A 19,241-nucleotide genomic window follows, 5' to 3' on the forward strand; every position below is an offset into this window, starting at 1 on the left:
TTGTAGGCTAGATTAGAATAGCATACTATTTAAAAGAATTTAGTAAAAATTTTAATTTAATTAATATTCCCCCACATTGTTTTAGAAATCCGGATTTTCACATTTGAGACTTTTTCAACTTTATACTATCCAGGGCCTGCCTTAACTTCAACAAAGTTACTAAACTTGAGGGTGAATTGGGGGTGAGGGGTTTGAGGAAAGAGGAAGGAGAGAGAAACAGAGAAACTGGAACTTGTACCTGAAATAACAGAAACTAGTAAGGGCAGGGAAAGTTGTACTTGGGTTATCTACACAGTTTCATTGAAGAGGAATGGAGGAAGTTACAGGACCAAAAAATATATATTTATCTTGATTCTTGAAATTCCTGAAAATGATTTTTTATATTTTTCTTTTGAAGTATTACCTCTTGGTCTCATGAAACAAATGTTTATTCCATTTCAATTCAATCAACAGCACAGAGTTACATTTTTAAAATTAGGAAGAATGCAAGTTCTCCCAAGAGACATAAGATAGTCAAGTCAATTAATTTAACAAATAATTATAAACATATTATATGCCAGGTACTCTGTTACAACAATTGAATAAATCAGACACTGTCCTTGCCTTCACAGAGCTTATAGATTAGCAAGAAAGAGGTTCAACAAGTGAGAGGGATGTGGACGAGGGGAGAATACTGGGTGCCATGGAGGAAGCAAAAATAAAACAAGAGAACTGACCTAGTCTAGGGAGTCCAACAATAGAGACCTCACTTTGGATGAAATTTTCTGGAACAAATGAAGCTGAGTACTTGCTGAAGGCTAAGTCTCTGAAAGAAAGTAAAGAGGCAGAGAAAGAGGTAATGATCTTGAAGATGAATTTCAGCTGCCTAATCCATATGTACCTTGAGTAGCACAAACTATTCTAGAAATGAACAGTATTTTAATTTAGCCTTACTTTAATAAGGTTAAAAAACAAAGACTATGTTAAATTTCAGCACCAAAACACGGACTATTTACATTTCTTTATATTTTTTAGTTCCTTAGCTGATTTCCTATAAACCTCTTTAATTTTTTCTATATTAAGAAATATAGATTCACTTCGCAGTGAAGATGGCATCGGGCAGTGGGACAAAAAACTTGGACTTTCGCCGAAAGTGGGACAAAGATGAATATGAGAAGCTCGCCGAGAAGAAGCTCACGAAAGAGAGAGAAAAGAAGGATGGAAAACCAGTGCAGCCAGTCACGCGAGAGCTTCTCCAGCATCGGGACTCCAAGGTGGACCTGGAATCCAAACTTGGGAAGACAATCGTCATTACCAAGACCACCCCACAGTCTGAGATGGGAGGATACTATTGCAATGTCTGTGACTGTGTGGTGAAAGACTCCATCAACTTCCTGGATCACAGTAATGGAAAGAAACATCAGTGAAACCTGGGCATGTCTATGCGTGTGGAATGTTCCACTTTGGATCAGGTGAAGAAACGTTTTGAAGTCAACAAGAAGGAGATGGAAGAGAAGCAGAAGGATTATGACTTTGAGGAAAGGATGAAGGAACTCAGAGAAGAGGAGGAAAAGGCCAAAACCTACAAGAAAGAGAAACAGAAGGAGAAGAAAAGGAGGGCGGAGGAGGACTTGACATTGGAGGAGGAAGGTGAGATGACAGCTGTGATGGGCTTCTCTGGCTTCGGTTCCACCAAGAAGAGTTACTGAGGCTTTCTATGCTTGGCTTTTTGCCAGGCCTAACTTTGTGTGTGTGGGCGTCATCTTTTGGGAGGTACTGGGGAAAGTCCTTAAGAGTGGCAGCGGGGAGGGCTAGAGGGTGGGTGTTTGTGGTTTCCCTCTACCTTGGGAGAGAGCACAGGATGCAACGGAGTGTGCTGTGGCATGTTCCTTCAGCCTCAGTATTTCACTGGAGACAGAGGACCTCTGATCATCTGAGTTCCCAATAAAGAAAAACCATCTCTTCTGAGGCTGCTTTCCCGAAAAAAAAAAAAAAGAAGTATATATTAATTCTCATATATCTGCTTTCTAGAGTTATTTTTATTTAGCTAATGTAACAAACTCAAGGGAAGTTTGTTCTAATCAGAAATTCTGTCACCATTGGCCCAATGTCCATTTGCATCCTAAGAAATCATAGCGCTGTCTCAATAAGCTCTGAGTCTTGTTTAGTTTTACACAATCACCACAACTCTCGCCTTTTTATCCTCTAGGAACTGTATTTACCCCTTGACGTTATTTGTAACCAAAAAGCCTCCTCCAAGGGGGAAAACGTAAAGCAAAAGCATTGGTCAGAGAATTCAGTATACAGAGTATTGGAGTGGGGAGGGGTTGAAGAGTCTTCATACACACCTGCCAGACTTGGTATGAGGGATTACTAAATTAGGAGGAGAAAGGGAATAATGAATTATGTTCAAGTATCTCAACATGAAGAAAAAGGAAGTACATTCCAGCCTCAAAAAACAGTGGGTCCGGTCTCCCCTGGTGGCGCAGTGGTTGAGAGTACGCCTGCCGATGCAGGGGACACGGGTTCGTGCCCGGGTTTGTGCCCCGGTCCGGAAGATCCCACATGCCGCGGAGCGGCTGGGCCCGTGAGCTATGGCCGCTGAGCCTTCGCGTCTGGAGCCTGCGCTCCGCAACGGGAGAGGCTACAACAGTGAGAGGCCCGCATACCGAGAAAAAAAAAACAAAAAAACCGTGGGTCCTTTTTTTGTGGGCAGGGGGAGAATGCAGATTATAATTTTTACACAGAGAAACTATTTCAGGCATAGTGTCTATAATCTAAAACACGTCATATTCCATTGTATCCAAAATAATAGAAATCAGAGCTTAGGGGGGAGCAGAAGACCAAGGATCCACAGTGTGCTCCATCCCTGGTTCCACCTCCAAACACCTTCAGTAAAGTCACTAAACTTGGGGCTGAGAGGAGAGAGAGAAAGAAATGAGAGTTCATAAAAATAGACAGTCCCCTGAACACCAGATCAACTGGAACCTCAGAGTTTTAATAATAGACAATGATAAGGGCAGTGAAACTTGTACTTGGAGTTTGCTGGTATCATGGAACATCATCCAGACCGTCCGAGCCAACCCACGCCGTACAATTTCTCTGAATAAGAAAAGGATTTCAGTTAAGGACAAATGTTTTCTAGACACCCATGAAATTGCAGCTTCTCCTACTTAAAAGTAGAGTGGGGAATAGGCCACTATCTTGAAACCACATAACTCACAAATGCCCCCCATCCTTTAAAATGTTCCAAATGTACAATCTGATACCACATTTCTGACTAGCCACACTTTTAAAAGAACCACATCTTCAAATGCTAAGAGATAATCCCGAAAAGAAACAACAGATGTAAAAGTCGCAAACCCTGAGCCAACTTGTTAAAATATTTTCACAGCTAAGTATAGAAAAAGAGAACATAATTTTCAATTTACTGCCACAGTTTATTTTATGCCATGTGATTTATAACTGACTTGCTGTGTTTTGCATCTAGGTTAATCCTGTTTGCATCCTTAGATCCAAGATAAAAGAAACCATCTTTGGAATTTTTTTTCTAATATAAGCAGTTGGAATTTTAATGGAGGCATGAATTGATAGCAGGATTGGTTTCAGTCTGAATTGTAAAGGGCTCAGCTGTGTCCAGAAATAAACTCAGAAAGATGCAATATACAATGTAATACATTTAGTTAGTACATTATGAGCAAGGAATATAATTATAGTTTCACATTTCTATATCCCTTGAGCTACTAGTGGTTTACCATCCCTAAATTGCTCACTATTTACTCATTCATTTTTACTATGAGGGACCCATTTAGCAAATTAGTACTCTAGTGCACTAAATGGGCCCCAGGTGGCCAAACAGAATTCATATGTTCCCTACTCACTGACAGGATGAGACCGTCTCAGCTCTCTAAGTCCTCTCCCTTCCCTCACAAACTTATCATCTGAACTCTATCAAGAGCTTAGATTACCACTATCATTTTAGGTAGTCTATTTTATAGATATGGCTTGATAACTCTTCAGATTTTAGTGCACACTTTTTTATCCTGTAATTCTTTGTCTCTTTCTCATTCCTCACATCCTGCCTCACAGAAATAAACGAGATGTGTTTGTCATCACAGCAATGAAGTATTAGACCAAAAAATAGAGGCCATGTAATCCCACCACTTCCAGTAACAATATAAATTACCTGGAACATTCATTCAACAAGTATTTATTAAGCTTTTATATGTAGGCACCATTTACACTCAGTGAATAGTAGAGACAAAAATACTTGCCCTAAGAAAGCTTACATATAGGCATTGTCACTTTTTTTTAAGCTTTAGTTAAAATTGACCTACTTTCTTCTTTCGTATAGATGGTTCTTGTTTCAGGCAAATGGGATATATGAAAATCTAGCTAGGGACTTCCCTGGTGGTGCAGTGGTTAAGAATCCACCTGCCAATGCAGGGAATACAGGTTCGATCCCTGGTCCAGGAAGATCCCACATGCCGCGTAGCAACTAAGCCCGTGTGCCACAACTACTGAGCCTGTGCTCTAGAACCCGTGAGCCACAGCTGTTGAGCCCATGAGCCACAACTACTGAAGCCCGCACGCCTAGAGCCCATGCTCTGCAACAAGAGAAGCCACCACAATGAGAAGCCCGCCACTGCAACAAAGAGTAGCCCCTGCTTTCTGCAACTAGAGAAAGCCTGCACTCAGCAAAGAAGACCCAATGCAGCCAAAAATTAAAATTAATTAATTTTAAAACAAAAGAAAATCTAGGTATGTAAATTATATATTAGGCTATAAATATTTCTTTGTTCTTTCTCTTATATGAATTCACCATAAAATTGTTTTAAATATTGGGCTCCTATAATATTAATACATTTAAAATATATTAATTGTAAAAACTGACTTATGCCCAGCTTTTAGAAATCCATTTTGGGTTCTAACAAGTGCCTAATACCTCTTTCCATCAAGATTCATGTCTAAGAAATAACCTTCCTACATCATCCCAAAGCATTTCCCCCTGAATCTTCCATGACTAAAAATAGAAAAGTATCCTCCAGATGACTCCCCTATACTTATAGTCATTAATTATACCCTGAAGAATCGGCGTGGGAATTCTCTTTTTTGCCCCAAAATAGATTGTAGGAGACACACTTAACCCCTAGAAATCCTGCTCTTTTCCCCTCTATTTCCCACCAAATCCACTGGGCTGGACTCCTAGATATATTTGTTTCTTAGGGCTTCCATAACAAAGTACCATGAACTGGATGGCTCAAACAACAGAAATTTATTTTCTCAAAGTCTAGAGGCTGAAGTCCAAAATCAAGGTGTTGGCAGGACCATGCTCCCTCCGAAGGCTGAGGGTTGGGTGCAGGGATCCTTTCTTGCCTGGTCCAGTTTCTGGTAGTTGCCAGCATTCCTTATCTTGGAGCTGCATTACTGCAATCTCTTCCTCTGGTGTCTGAGATCACAAGGCCTTCTCCCTGTGTCTCTGTGTCCAAATATCCCTCTTCTTATAAGGATTCCAGTCTTTGGATCAGGGCCCACTCTAATCCATTATGATCTCACCTTAACTTGATTGAATCTGCAAAGACCCTATTTCCAAATAAGGTCATATTCTGGCATTCCAGGTAGATGCCAATTTTGGGGGGGACACTCCATCCAGTACTCTAGATGTCTTGTATCGCTACGCAAGAGTGACAATCTGAAATTTATCAGACCTCTAGATTTCAGGGATTAGTAAAATCCTTCCCCCTGTCCTGCCTCCCCGAAAAAACTGATGTCCAAACTAAGGTTATTTACTTTTTACTCACTCATCTAAATATTTTTGAGTCTCTGTTTTATGTCAAGCACTATGCTAGGAATTGAGTGTATGATAGTGAATAAAACAGTTGTAAGCACTGCCCTCAAAAACATTTTAAACTATAACTACCATAAAAATACATTTAATGCAGAAAAAGTAGGAAAGACAAATCTCAGCATAAAAGGTTCCCTTTAAATTGAACAAAATTAATTTTATGAAAAACTTTTTACTGTTTTGTTTTTCTCGCCTTACCCCAGATCAAGAAAAATCCCATCTCAAGCCAGTACCACATCTCAGGCTTGGCATTTGGGAATCACAGTGGTAGAGTTTGCAAAGAGGTACCATCTCTAGTGCTCCTCTGTTCTGTAGCCAGTAATGGATGGTTATGGTAAACACAGAGCTGTGACTTTCAGGAATTTTATAATTTACAACCATCTGCTGCCAGATGGATCAAAATATTACCAAAAAAACGACCACTGCACCAGTGCCATAGCATATGTATAATCTTACCATACCTCTAGTAAAAATGGGATGCCAGGAAAATCAGGCAGAGGGGATCACGCTCAGGTAGGTATATTAATAGTCAAATATAATGATGGTGACAATGGCAGAATAACATTCTCAGTCTTCTACACATTCCATAGTTTGAAAGGTGGCTTCATGTAATATTTGGGGGAATTTAATAATATATAAGTTTGGAAGTCAGAAAGTCCTCATTATGGTCCTGGTGCTATACTAACTAGTTAACTATGACCTTGGGAAGGCATTTGACCTTCAAGAAGGTGTCAGTTATTGATTTATGAAATGAAGGAGTTGAACCAGTGTCTCTAAAAAATCTCTCCCAGCTCAAAAAACTTCTGATTTTTGGCTGAAAGCAAAATTGTCTAAATTGGAATATTGGCAAATGTTTTTGTTAGTCACAAAGCAGAGGTCTTCACATTTAGATGATATTAATTTGAAATAAGAAGGCTCTCAAGGCTGCTTCTTGCCATTTAAAAGAATTTTTAATGTATTTAAATAACAGTGGGATTATTCTGACATTTAAGAAAACTGCTGGGTTTTCAGTCCTTTGAAATATAAATTTCTCATGAATAGGAGTCAATCCACGACAACGAGATCCACAGCTTCAGATTTCCAAACTCCAGGGTCTTTATCAGTTTTCCCTTTTATGGTCACAAGTGGGTAGAAATCTCATTAGCACAAAGTAAGTTCAGCTCACAGAATCTAGAACATCCCCCCAGTGCACCAGGAGACACAGACAAGGATGCTGATAGCAGCAGCAGTTCACAATGCCAAAGCCTGGGATCAGCCCTAATGTCCATCAACTGCAAAACAGGTAAATAAGTGGTAGCACAGTCCTACATTGAAATACCAACACCATAACAGCAATGAGTAAAATTATTACAATGCTAGGCGATATGAATGCATCTTTTTTTTGAATTTTTGAATTTTATTTTTTATACAGCAGGTTCTTATTAGTCATCAATTTTATACACATCAGTGTATACATGTCAATCCCAATCTCCCAATTCATCACACCCCCACCCCCACCACCCCCCGCCGCTTTCCCCGCTTGGGGTCCATATGTTTGTTCTCTACATCTGTGTCTCTATTTCTTCCCTGCAAACCGGTTTATCTGTACCATTTTTCTAGGTTCCACATATATGCGTTAATATACGATATTTGTTCTTTCTCTTTCTGACTTACTTCACTCTGTATGACAGTCTCTAGATCCATCCACATCTCAACAAATGACCCAATTTCGTTCCTTTTTATGGCTGAGTAATATTCCATTGTATATATGTACCACATCTTCTTTATCCATTCGTCTGTCAATGGGCATTTAGGTTGCTTCCATGACCTGGCTATTGTAAATAGTGCTGCAATGAACATTGGGGTGCATGTGTCTTTTCGAATTATGCTTTTCTCTGGGTATATGCCCAGTAGTGGGATTGCTGGATCATATGGTAATTCTATTTTTAGTTTTTTAAGGAACCTCCATACTGTTCTCCATAGTGGCTGTATCAATTTACATTCCCAGTAAAGTGAAAGAGGGTTCCCCTTTCTCCACACCCTCTCCAGCATTTGTTGTTTGTAGATTTTCTGATGATGCCCGTCCTAACTGATGTGAGGTGATACCTCATTGTAGTTTTGATTTGCATTTCTCTAATAATTAGTGAAGTTAAGCAGCTTTTCATGTGCTTCTTGGCCATCTGTATGCCTTCTTTGGAGAAATGTCTATTTGGGTCTTCTGCTCATTTTTGGATTGGGTTGTTTGCTTTTTTAATATTGAGCTGCATGAGCTGTTTATATATTTTGGAGATTAATCCTTTGTTGATTCGTTTGCAAATATTTTCTCCCATTCTAAGGGTTGTCTTTTCATCTTGTTTATGGTTTCATTTGCTATGCAAAAGGTTTTAAGTTTCATTAGGTCCCATTTGTTTATTTTTGTTTTCATTTCCATTACTCTAGGAGGTGGATCAAAAAAGATCTTGCTGTGATTTAGGTCAAAGAGTGTTCTTCCTATGTTTTCCTCTAAGAGTTTTATAGTGTCCAGTCTTACATTTAGGTCTCTAATCCATTTTGAGTTTATTTTTGTGTATGGTGTTAGGAAGTGTTCTAATTTCATTCTTTTACTTGTAGCTGTCCAGTTTTCCCAGCACCACTTATTGAAGAGACTGTCTTTTCTCCATTGTATATCCTTGCCTCCTTTGTCATAGATTAGCTGAGCATAGTTTCGTGGGTTTATCTCTGGGCTTACTATCTTGTTCCATTGATCTATATTTCTGTTTTTGTGCCAGTACCATATTGTCTTGATTACTGTAGCTTTGTCTGAAGCTACAGTCTGAAGTCAGGGAGTCTGATTCCTCCAGCTCTGCTCTTTTCCGTCAAGACTGCTTTGGCTATTCAGGGTCTTTTGTGTCTCCATACTAATTTTAAGATTTTTTGTTCTAGTTCTGTAAAAAATGCCATTGGTAATTTGATAGGGATTGTATTGAATCTGTAGATTGCTTTGGGTAGTAGAGTCATTTTCACAATATGATTCTTCCAATCCAAGAACGTGGTATATCTCTCCATCTGTTGGTATCATCTTTAATTTCTTTCATCAGTGTCTTATAGTTTTCTGCATACAAGTTTTTTGTCTCCCTAAGTAGGTTTATTCCTAGGTATTTTATTCTTTTTGTTGCAATGGTAAATGGGAGTGTTTCCTTAATTTCTCTTTCAGATTTTTCATCATTAGTATATAGGAATGCAAGAGATATCTGTGCATTTTGTATCCTGCAACTTTACCAAATTCATTGATTAGCTATAGTAGTTTTCTGGTGGCATCTTTAGGATTCTCCATGTATAGTATCATGTCATCTGCAAACAGTGACAGTTTTACTTCTTCTTTTCCAATTTGTACTCCTTTTATTTCTTTTTCTTCTCTGATTGCCGTGGCTAGGACTTCCAAAACTATGTTGAATAATAGTGGTGAAAGTGGATATCCTTGTCTTGTTCCTGATCTTAGAGGAAATGCTTTCAGTTTTTCACCATTGAGAATGATGTTTGCTGTGGGTTTGTTGTATATGGCCTTTATTATGTTGAGGTAGGTTCCCTCTATGCCCACTTTCTGTAGAGTTTTTATCATAAATGGGTGTTGAATTTTGCCAAAAACTTTTTCTGCATCTATTGAGATGATCATATGGTTTTTCTTCTTCAATTTGTTAATATGGTGTATCACATTGATTGATTTGCGTATGTTGAAGAATCCTTGCATCCCTGGGACAAATCCCACTCGATCATGGTGTATGATCCTTTAATGTGTTGTTGGATTCTGTTTGCTAGTATTTTGTTGAGGATTTTTGCATCTATATTCATCAGTGATATTGGTCTGCAATTTTCTTTTTTTGTAGTATCTTTGTCTGGTTTTGGTATCAGGGTGATGGTGGCCTCATAGAATGAGTTTGGAAGTGTCCCTTCCTCTGCAATTTTTTGGAAGAGTTTGAGAAGGAGGGGTGTTAGCTCTTCCCTAAATGTTTGATAGAATTCACCTGTGAAGCCATCTGGTCCTGGACTTTTGTTTGTTGGAGGATTTTTAATCACAGTTTCAATTTCATTACTTGTGATTGGTCTGTTCATATTTTCTATTTCTTCCTGGTTCAGTCTTGGAAGGTTATACCTTTCTAAGAATTTGTCCATTTCTTCCAGGTTGTCCACTTTATTGGCATAGAGTAGTCTCTTAAGATGCTTTGTATTTCTGCCATGTCTGTTGTAATTTCTGCTTTTTCATTTTTAATTTTATTGATTTGAGTCCTCTCCCTCTTTTTCTTGATGAGTCTGGCTAGAGGTTTATCAGTTTTGTTTATCTTCTCAAAGAACCAGCTTTTAGTTTTATTGATCTTTGCTACTGTTTTCTTTGTTTCTATTTCATTTATTTCTGCTCTCATCTTTATGATTTCTTTCCTTCTGCTAACTTTGGGTTTTGTTTGTTCTTCTTTCTCTAGTTCCTTTAGGTGTAAGGTTAGATTGTTTATTTGAGATTTTTCTTGTTTCTTGAGGTCGGCTTGTACAGCTATAAACTTCTCTCTTAGAAGTGCTTTTGCTGCATCCCGTAGGTTTTGAATTGTCATGTTTTCATTGTCATTTGTCTCTTGGTATTTTTTGATTTCCTCTTTGATTTCTTCAGTGATCTCTTGGTTATTTAGTAATATATTGTTTAGCCTCCATGTGTTTGTGTTTTTTACATTTTTTTCCCTGTAATTCATTTCTAATCTCATAGCGTTGTGGTCAGAAAAGATGCTTGATATGATTTCAATTTTCTTAAATTTACTGAGGCTTGATTTGTGACCCAAGATGTGATCTGTCCTGGAGAATGTTCCGTGCACACTTGAGAAGAAAGTGTAATCTGCTGTTTTTGGATGGAATGTCCTATAAATATCAATTAAATCTATCTGGTCTATTGTGTCGTTTAAAGCTTCTGTTTCCTTATTTATTTTCATTTTGGATGATCTGTCCATTGGTGTAAGTGAGGTGTTAAAGTCTCCCACTATTATTGTGTTACTGTCAATTTCCTCTTTTATAGCTGTTAGCATTTGCCTTATGTATTGAGGTGCTCCTATGTTGGGGCATATATATTTATAATTGTTATATCTTCTTCTTGGATTGATCCCTTGCTCATTATGTAGTGTCCTTCCTTGTCTCTTGTAACATTATTTTAAAGTCTATTTTATCTGATATGAGTATTGCTACTCCAGCTTTCTTTTGATTTCCATTTGCATGGAGTGTCTTTTTCCATCCCCTCACTTTCAGTCTGTATGTGTCCCTAGGTCTGAAGTGGGTCTCTTGTAGACAGCATATATATGGGTCTTGTTTTTGTATACATTCAGCAAGCCTGTGTCATTTGGTTGGGGAATTTAATCCATTCACGTTTAAGGTAATTATCGATATGTATGTTCCTATTACCATTTTCTTAATTGTTTTGGTTTCTTTTTGTAGGTCCTTTTCTTCTCTTGTGTTTCCTACTTAGAGAAGTTCCTTTAGCATTTGTTGTAGAGCTGGTTTGGTGGTGCTGAATTCTCTTAGCTTTTGTTTGTCTGTAAAGCTTTTGATTTCTCCATCAAATCTGAATGAGATCCTTGCTGGGTAGAGTAATCTGGTTTTAGGTTCTTCCCTTTCATCACTTTAAGTATATCATGCCACTCCCTTCTGGCTTGTAGAGTTTCTGCTGAGAAATCAGCTGTTAACCTTATGGGATTTCCCTTGTATGTTATTTGTTATTTTTCCCTTGCTGCTTTCAACAATTTTTCTTTGTCTTTAATTTTTGCCAGTTTGATTATTATGTGTCTCGGCGTGTTTCTCCTTGGGTTTATCCTGTATGGGACTCGCTGTGCTTCCTGGACTTGGGTGGCTATTTCCTTTCCCATATTAGGGAAGTTTTCCACTATAATCTCCTCAAATATTTTCTCAGGTCCTTTCTCTCTCTCTTCTCCTCTGGGACCCCTATAATGCGAATGCTGTTGCGTTTAATGTTTTCCCAGAGGTCTCTTAGGCTGTTTTCATTTATTTTCATTATTTTTTCTTTATTCTGTTCCACAGCAGTGAATTACACCATTCTGTCTTCCAGGTCACTTATCCATTTTTCTGCCTCAGTTATTCTGCTATTGATTCCTTCTAGTGTAGTTTTCATTTCAGTTATTGCACTGCTCATCTCTGTTTGTTTGTTCTTTAATTCTTCTAGGTCTTTGTTAAACATTTCTTGCATCTTCTCGATCTTTGCCTCCATTGTTTTTCCGAGGTCCTGGATCATCTTCACTATCATTATTCTGAATTCTTTTTCTGGAAGGTTGCCTATCTCCACTTCTTTTAGTTGTTCTTCTGGGGTTTTATCTTGTTCCTTCATCTGGTACATAGCCCTCTGCCTTTTCATCTTGTCGATCTTTCTGTGAATGTGGTTTTTGTTCCACAGGCTGCTGGATTGTAGTTCTTCTTGCTTCTGCTGTCTGCCCTTTGGTGGATGAGGTTATCTAAGAGGCTTGTGCAGGTTTCCTGATCTGAATGAATCTTAAAAGCATGTTGAGTGAAAGAAGCCAGACAAGCAAGATACTAACCATATGATCCCACTTATATCAAGTTCAAAAACAAGCCAAACTAATCTACACGTTTTAGGGATAAAATTTAGGTGGTAAAATTGAAATGAAAGGAAAAGGAAGTAAATAACTAACACAAACCAACTAGGTGGAAGCAAGTGGGTTGTGACTGGGAATAGGGCATGTGGCAGGGGAAGGGGGTGTCTGGGATGCTGACAGTGTCCTGTGTATTGACCTAGGTGGGTACCTGGGTCTTTGTTTTTTAAAAATGGGTTCAGTCGTATATATGTGTTTTATATACTTTCCTGTTTGTGTTATACTTCAGAACAAAGTTTCATTTTTGTCTTTTTAAGATCAACTGTATGGTTTTGTTACAATCTGAATTTCTACGTTTTGTTGATAAGTAAAAGTTTAAAGTTATGTTAAGTTTCCCACCACTTAATTCATTAAAATTTTATTTATAATTTAAAACAACTGATAAATTAAAACTCTAATGTAATTTAAGAAAGAACTTTAAATTTTACTTATTCTAAGAGTAATGAGTTCATTATAGAAAGTTTGGTCAATATTGAAAACCATAAAAATGCAAGGATGAGCCAAAAAATCCAATGACCCAAAGCTATTTTCAAATATTTCCTCATAGCTTTTTTCTCTATATTTTAATGGAGTAGAGATCATAATGTCATTATATTTTCTATCCTGCTTTTCTCACTCAAAGCTATGCTATAAACATGAAAAAATTCGCCATAATTTAAATATCTAGACAAAAATGCATCGTTTTGGAGAACCATTATTTAAGCCCTCTATAAAGAGTGAATTAATGATCAGGTAGGACGCCATGCTGGCCCTCAGTATTTTATGCTATTTTTTGTACTACTCTACTTGTGGAAATAAAAATATGGTTATAGCCGATTTTGCCACAGTCATCTTTCCTTATCTCCCCATCCTTCAACCACAATTTAGCAACACATAAATCGGGGAGCATCTGAAGTCCTTTTTAGATGAGCTTGTGAGGAAGTGGAAATGAGGAAACATTTACCAAGTGCCTATAACATGCCATGATGGGGTGGCCAGATATAGCAAATAAAATACAGGACACCCAGTAATTGCAATATTTGGACATATTCATATGAAAAAAAATTGTTATTTATCTGAGATTTGAATTTAACCTGGTGTCCTGTTATTTTAGGTTTACAGTTAGGGCACTGCCAGGCCTGGCATGTATATTTTCTAATTTAATCTCTTCGACTCCTTTTAGAGTTCTATATGGCTCTCATTGTAAAGAAGAGCTCAGAACGGTTCAGTATCTTTTCTAAGGTCACAAGGCTAGAAAGGGGCAAATTAAGGATAGAAACCCCAGCTTTATGACACCAAGATTAGGGTTACAAATTTGGTGGACTATGTGCTAGACCTAGGGTCATATGGGTGAGAGAGGGTGTTTTCGGTTTTCATTGTTGCCATTGTTTCTTTTTTAAAATTGCTCATCACTCCTTTGTACTGTTATGTTAAAGACGAGTACTAATTTTTTGAAAAATGAGAACTGGACCCAGGTGACAGTGTCAAGCTACTGAACATGATTCGAAAACGCAGCACAGGAAAAAGAGGCTTCCCACTGACACACCCCCTCCCGCAGCCCTTCCCCACCATTGTACTTTCTGAGGACAAATAAGTCAAGTGAGACTGTTTCGTTTCAGTCGCTCTTAGAAACCCCAGGAGTGTTGGGTATTTTGGTGTTTTCTGTTTTTGTTTTTTGGTCGCACCTTGCAGCATGCAGGATCTTAGTTCGCCCATCAGGGATCAAACCCATGCCCCCTGCAGTGGAAGGGCAGAGTCCTAACCACTGGACCATCAGGGAAGTCCTGCGTATTTGTTTCTTGATGGGCTTTTTTGTCATATGTTTGTTTAAATATGAAATAAATACTGTAATCAAAGGGCAAACCTTCCAGAACTGGTTCCTCTGGAGCCTGGGAGGACATAGGACCACAGTGTAAGTTATCTTCATCCTCTCCCATCCAGGGCCAACCCCAGCCCCGCAGCGTGGCACCAACCAGGGTCCTAGAACAACCAGAATTGTTTCTCTTGATTCTCCTCATTGATGCCTTTTAGCCTTACTGCTCCCCTTCCCGACACACGCAGATTCTTTCCAGACAAGCCATTTGGTGAAACCCGCAGATACACCACTTCTCTTGCATAGGAGGTAGAACTCCCCAGGCCCATAATGAGGACGTGCCAGTGGGGGCAGTGTTGGAGGAGGGGGGTACAGGAGACAGAGTGGAGCCGAAACAGGGAAAAATGACCAAGTCCCAGCCCCCTGCTGTGTTCCTGAGATCCCCATGGAGGTGGCTCTTGTGACAGGCCCAGGTGAGTTATGAGGTACCATACCACAAAATTAATTTGAACTCTCCCACATTTCACTCTGGAAAACTGTTTGACAATATCTATTATGGCCAAACATATGCCAAATTCCACTCCCAGGTATGATCCCCAAGAGAAATGAGTAAATATGTCCACCAAAAGATAAGTACAAACATAGGACTACATATAGCATCTTCATTCATAAATAGACAAAAAAACTGGAAAACAACTCAAATGTCCGTCAACAGGAGAATGGGTAATAAATTGTGGCATATGACTATACCATGGAAGTAAAAAAGAGCACATTACTGAAACAGGCAACAACAGGGATCAATCTTAAAGACATTATGTTGAACAGAAAAAGACACAAAAGAACATATATTGTATGACTCCTGTATTCGAATCAAGTTTAAGAATAGGCAAAATGGGCTTCCCTGGTGGCGCAGTGGTTGAGAGTCCGCCTGCCGATGCAGGGGACACGGGTTCATGCCCCGGTCCGGGAAGATCCCACATGCCGCGGAGCGGCTGGGCCCGTGAGCCATGGCCGCTGAGCCTGCGCGTCCGGAGCCTGTGCTCCGCAACGGGAGGGGCCGCGACAGTGAGAGGCCCGCGTACCGCAAAAAAAAAAAAAAAAAAAGAATAGGCAAAAGTGTGAAATAAGCCAGTCACAGAAGACAGAAACTGTATGAATCTGCTCATACGAGGTCCCTGGAATAGTCAAATGTATAGAGACAAAGTAGAGTGGTAGTTGCCAAGTGCTGGGGGCAGGCAGGGGGGAATGGGGAGTTGTTATTTACTGGGTACAGAGTTTTGAGTTCTGCAAGATGAAGAGAGTTCTAGAGACTGGTTGCATGGTAATGTCAATGTACTTAACACTTAAAAATGGTTAAGATAGTAAATTCTATGTTATGTAATTTTTTAAAATTTATCTTTTTTTTTTGGCTGCATTGGGTCTTCGTTGCTGCACGCGGGCTTCCTCTAGTTGCGGCGAGTGGCAGCTACTCTTCGTTGCGGTGCACGGGCTCTAGGCACGCAGGCTTCAGTAGTTGCAGCACGCAGCCTCAGTAGTTGTGGTTTGCGGGCTCTAGAGCGCAGGCTCAGTAGTTGTGGCGCACGGGCTTAGTTGCTCTATGGCATGCGGGATCTTCCCGGACCAGGGATGGAACCCATGTCCCCTGCATTGGCAGGTGGATTCTTAACCACTGTGCCACCAGGGAAGTCCCTATGTTATGTACATTTTAACACAATTTTTAAGAAAAGAATAAACAAAACTAACCTGACAAGTCACAACAGAAGTTCACCTTGGCCTGGCACATTGACTGGAGGGGACTTCTGGGCTACTGATAAATATTCTATTTCTCAGTCTGGATTGTGGCTTGAAGGTGTGTAAGTTCATAGTACTTTATGCATAATCTTGTAATAAAAGGCTTTGTCTTTGTTTAAGACACAGGATCATTGGATTTATCTAACACGTTCATTACATAAAACTCTGGGCTCTGGTCATGCAAGATAGGAGACAAGGGAGTGCTAGCAGGATAGGCGGGCCCCGGGAAGGAGAAAACTGGGTGAATACATGGAGACAACGTGAAAACTGGCAGCAAAATCTGGAAGAAGAGTAGAATGGCATTTACTTGGAACTCTGCCCATGAGTGTTAATTTCTACATTTTCCTTGTAAGATAAATGTTCTGTGCAAAAGCACATGGACCAGAACCTGTCTCTCCTCATTTGAGCTCCATGTGAATGTACAGATCTGGACTTAATCTGAGTTGTACTTGTTAACTCTGGACAATACAGTATTGTGATCCAAATTGTGATGGTCCAGTTATGCAGATTAACTCATTCAAGAAAGTCTGACTGAGCATCTAGTATGTGCCAGGCAGTTTGCTAAGTACGAGGAATACAGTGATGGCCACATCATACATAAGACCTTCCCCTCTTGGATCTAATGGCTTTGGAAGAAGAAATGCCCACCTGCCAAGCAGCATTGCTCCTACAACTGTAGATGCACTCGGGACCTCCCTGGTGATCCAGTGGGTAAGATTCCATGCTTCCAATGCAGGAGGTTTGATCCCCGGTGGGGGAACTAAGATCCCACATGCTGCACGGCCGAAAAACTTTTTTAAAAGTAGATGCACTCAACTCTTCATCAGGAATCAACTTCTCAAACTGGAATTTGTTCTCTCCTTTAGAATCACGTAATCTGGAAATGGAAAGAAGGATGGAGGCAGCAAAGACAGGAGGGAAGGAGGAGAGAAGGGAGAAAGGAGCAGACTATTCCACTGAATTGGAATATATAATAATATATAAAGTTTTTAAATTAAAAAATAGGAACACAAAATCTGATAATACAGGGGTTTTTTGCCTCCAGAATATTTTGAAGAATGAACATTTTCTCAAACCTTTTTTGTATTCTGAAGGTTGATACTAATATTCACACAGATTTTCTAGAATTATAACCTACTTTGCTTCTGGTACTTAAAAGTATTCAGTATAGAAACTTAACTGTTGAAATTGATGCATGTTGATTTAAATCAGGCAAAGGGCACTGAAGGATAATAGAGTGGGAAAGCTCGTATCTGTACTTTCCCTACTCAAATATAAGTACATAAATACTATTACAGCCAAAGTTGATTGATAAGATTTATAGTGACTAGTGATACTCAAAAAAAAAGGGAGGAAAAAAAACAAGTTTTGGTTAATGTATTTAAAAAATTTTTTTAAGGTTGGAGGCTCATAATCCATTATTGAAAGACTCAAGAAACTACATAGCATTTCTAGAATAAATAGTAATTAATTTATAGTATATTATGGGGTCTGCAGTCTATTTCAGTTCTATTTTAAATTAATTACACTTGCAAAATGATCATAATTTTTGTATAGAACTGAACACAAACAAGCTTGACTTATTTGTTAATATTGCGGGGGAATGGGAGAGGCACTTTCAAATGAAAAAATCTCAAGCCCATCACACACACACAAAAAAAAAAAAATGGAAGGAAAGAAAAACTGATAAAACTCTAGCCACTGTACTTTTTTTTTCTAATTTTTGGTTGCCTTGGGTCTTAGTTGCTGCACGTGGGATCTTCGTTGAGGCATGCAGGATCTTTTGTTGCAGTGCGCAGGCGTCTCTCTAGTTGTGGCGTGCGGGTTTTCTCTCTCTAGTTGTGGTGTGCAGGCTCCAGGGCGCGTGGGCTCTGTAGTTTGCAGCACGCAGGCTCTCTGGTTGAGGTGCGGGAGCTTAGTAGTTGAGGTGCGCGTGGGCTTAGTTGCCCCGAAGCGTGCGGGATCTTAGTTCCCTGACCAGGGATCGAACCCGCGTCTCCTGCATTGGAAGGCAGATTCCTTACCACTGGACCACCAGGGAAGTCCCACCGTTGTACTTTTATATACATAATAAGACAGCTTGTATTAAATACATATCTAAAGGTCTATTATTTTTTCCCAGATTAGTCATTTTCTAATCTAAACTTTTTTCAGGTTGGACTATAAACAAAGAATAGATGTGCCGCAAAAACAATTCCTTGTATCTTTATAGCACGTTCCTGTTGACAAAGCATTTTCATGGACATCACCACGCGATTCTCCCAGCAAGTCTGGGAGGTAGATAAATGACAAACATCATCAGGATACAGGCAGTTCTGATTAGGTGCTCCCAGTCACAGAATTTGAGGACAAAGTCTCTGAAATGAAAGAATTACTGAAAGTAGACATTTGTAGAACTAGTCCATACTAAGATGTAAATATATTGCTCCGGAGACCTGAAAACTAGCCAAGTTCAATCGAAGTGATTACAGTGTACTGCAACCTTGCCAACTGTGTAGTAATACAACTGCCTGAAAGACGGATGTTTTAGGAGAAGGACTGTTATAATCTGAAGGGAGCCAAAGAATAAGAATTGACCCATATTGTCCAGGAAAAAGACGTTCTCCTCCACAATGGAGGTAAGCACACGTTGCTCTGGGAGCATCGGTAAAGATCCTTACACCAACCTAGAAGGGAGGGCTGGCAGTGGAGGAAGGCTTCCTAGAAGAGGTGACGCTGATCTGGGTCCTTGGGGACAAGGGAAATTAGTCATATCAAGGGAAAGGTGTCCCAGCAGAGCATACGGCTAACTTGCTGTGTGGTTTCTTTCTCTGGATTTCACTTTTTCATCTAGAAAAGTCTATGATCTCTTGACTCAGTTTTTTTTTTTTTTTTTTTTTGGCTGTGTTGGGTCTTGGTTGCTGCGCTCGGGCTTTCTCTAGTTGTGGCGAGCAGGGGCTACTCTTTGTTGCGAAGCATGGACTCTAGGGCATGCGGGCTTCAGTAGTTGCGGCACGTGGGCTCAGTAGTTGTGGCGCATGGGCTTAGTTGCTCCGCGGCATGTGGGATCTTCCTGGACTAGGGATTGAACCCGTGTCCCCTGCACTGGCAGGCAGATTCCTATCCAGTGCGCTACCAGAGAAGCCCCCTTGACTCAGTTTTTCATGTTGGGTGACCAAGTGCACCAATAAAAAATCAGAAATCATCCTGCTTGTGGCCAAAAATAAAGTTCAGTCCCCTTGTG

General features: G+C 39.6%; 1 pseudogene across 1 annotated transcript; it reads left to right on the top strand.

The window, feature by feature from the left end:
* The first annotated feature begins 1,087 nt into the window (after nt 1-1,087).
* Nucleotides 1,088-2,009, top strand: LOC307197414 (zinc finger matrin-type protein 2-like; annotated as a pseudogene). The gene has a single exon. The product of its transcript is annotated as a zinc finger matrin-type protein 2-like (transcript).
* Nucleotides 2,010-19,241: the final 17,232 nt, after the last annotated feature.

Source organism: Stenella coeruleoalba (genome assembly GCF_951394435.1).
Source record: "Stenella coeruleoalba genome assembly, chromosome: 14".
Taxonomy (NCBI): Eukaryota; Metazoa; Chordata; class Mammalia; order Artiodactyla; family Delphinidae; genus Stenella; species Stenella coeruleoalba.